This window comes from Salvelinus sp. IW2-2015, unplaced genomic scaffold, assembly GCF_002910315.2.
Source record: "Salvelinus sp. IW2-2015 unplaced genomic scaffold, ASM291031v2 Un_scaffold5035, whole genome shotgun sequence".
Taxonomy (NCBI): Eukaryota; Metazoa; Chordata; class Actinopteri; order Salmoniformes; family Salmonidae; genus Salvelinus; species Salvelinus sp. IW2-2015.
This window is the reverse complement of record NW_019946303.1, coordinates 37012-39000: the sequence shown is the minus strand read 5'-3', so window position 1 is coordinate 39000 and position 1989 is coordinate 37012. Positions and strand designations below refer to the sequence as shown.

At 48.7% G+C, this 1989-nt stretch overlaps 2 non-coding genes across 2 annotated transcripts; one reads left to right on the top strand and one right to left on the bottom strand.

Annotated features, from left to right (window-relative positions):
* Positions 1-253: 253 nt before the first annotated feature.
* Positions 254-365, top strand: LOC112077904 (U5 spliceosomal RNA). The gene has a single exon (XR_002895532.1). It is a non-coding gene; the product is annotated as a U5 spliceosomal RNA (small nuclear RNA).
* A 307-nt stretch (positions 366-672) lies between these two features.
* LOC112077901 (U2 spliceosomal RNA) lies at positions 673-861 on the bottom strand. The gene has a single exon (XR_002895530.1). It is a non-coding gene; the product is annotated as a U2 spliceosomal RNA (small nuclear RNA).
* Between the last annotated feature and the right edge of the window lie 1128 nt (positions 862-1989).

Below are 1989 nucleotides of genomic sequence, written 5' to 3'. Positions count from 1 at the left end.
AGTTGAGTGAGTGGAGTTGTCTGTCTGTCTGTCTGTCTGTCTGTCTGTCTGTCTGTCTGTTGTCTGTCTGTCTGTCTGTCTGTGTCTGTCTGTCTGCTGTCTGTCTGTCTGTCTGTCTGTCTTCGTCTGTCTGTGTCTGTCTGTGACTTTTACCACACAAAGTTGGCAGAGTGGGTGTGGTTGACCGACCACCCACCCGCGAGTCCGGCCTAGTAGTGCACAGAGTGTGTCGGCCCGACCTCTGACTTCCATACGACTCTGGTTTCTTCTTCATTACGCACAAGCCTTTCGCCTTTTACTAAAGACTTCGTGAGAGAACACTTATGAGTCCAAGTATTTTTGAGGGCTTTGCTTCTGGCAGAACCCGTATATCTTGTTTCAAGAGAAATTGACAGAGGATATGACGCCCACCGCCAACTTTTTGCTCATGCGTTTGACTTCAATCGGACTGACCGTGTATTTTTCCACTCCAATTGTCGCTAAGGGCAATTGAGTTCAAGTGCTATGACTAATTTTTTTTTTTTTTTTTTTTTAAGTAAAATGGCGGGAAACGGGGGAACCCACGAAAAGCGCTTCGCCCTACTTTCACTTTGGATGTTTTTTCTTTCCTTTTCTTCTTCTGCCAGCTGTTTACACAGCTTGGTGTATTTTCTTTCCTTGACAACGGGAGAAATGTGTTGCACCGTTCCCGGAGGTACTGCAATACCGGGTCGATGCGTGGAGCGGACGGAGCAAGCCCCATTTCCGACTCCCTGTTCGAAAAATCCATTTAATWTGTAGTCCCCCGATGGGGGACGTATCAGATATTAAACTGATAAGAACAGATGATTAAAAGATTTTATTCCTTTTTCAAAAACATAAGCATAATAAACAACACCAACAACAATACTGATATCATCCATACCAATAACTCATATATACTAACAGACTCAACCCAAGGCATTTGGAATTACAAAACAACTGAAACCCCAAATTAATACTCAGGGGAAAATTCCCTTCTCCCTCAACACTCACAAACTTCATAAAACATAACCATACTTAACAAACAATCAACAATCATAATCATCAATACCAATAATCTCAGCACAAGGCATTTGAAATTACAACACAAATGACAACTCAAAATAATTCTCAGGGGAGCACCTTCCCTCCCCCTCAATACTCCCATGGATTACATGCCTAAGTCCCTATCTCCACGTACCTAATCTATTCCCTTTACCACAGTCCTAAACCCCCCTTCCACCTCTCCCGGGCAGCATGCTGCCCCCACTTCCTCTCCTCCCTCTTAATCCTCCCCCTCACGTTTTCTTCCACCCTCCTTACTATCCCTTCCACCCCCCAATCTCTGCCTGGCTTCCCACAGCCCCCGCTTAAAGAGACTCATGAGAAGCCAGAGCAGAAACCTGTCCCTAACTGTGCCCCTCGCTCTCCCTACACCTCTTTCCAACCTAGCCCAAGTCAACACAAAATCCCCTCTTACCATTCCCAACAACACCCGTGCCCTAGCCCATACTACTCCGGCAAAGGCACAGTCCCAAAAGGCATGGCGCACAGTCTCCTCCCTGCCACAAGAGGATCTTGGACAGGTGGGGGATCGCGCCAAACTATGCCGGTACATAATAGTACGTACCGGCAAGCACTTGTGGAGGCTCAACCAATTCAGGTCCTTGAGCCTGTTGTCCAGACSCCGCGCCTGCACTCCCTCCCAGACCCCCGCCGGGATGCCCACCACAGGAGCCGGACTCCCTGCYCGTCTGACCTCCTCGTACAGGTGCCTGTGGTCTAAACCTACTCGGGCTACTTCAACCTCGGGGTGCTCACGTAACCACTTGGCCGCATGACCAAAGTGCCACGGAAGCTGTTCCGCCCGAGGACCCGTGTTAGACCACACCATTACGCTTCTCGCCTGGTATGAGAAGAACACCCGCAGGAGGTAACCGGACGGGTGAATCACCGGATGAGCAAGCTCCGTCAACAAAAAGGAAACAA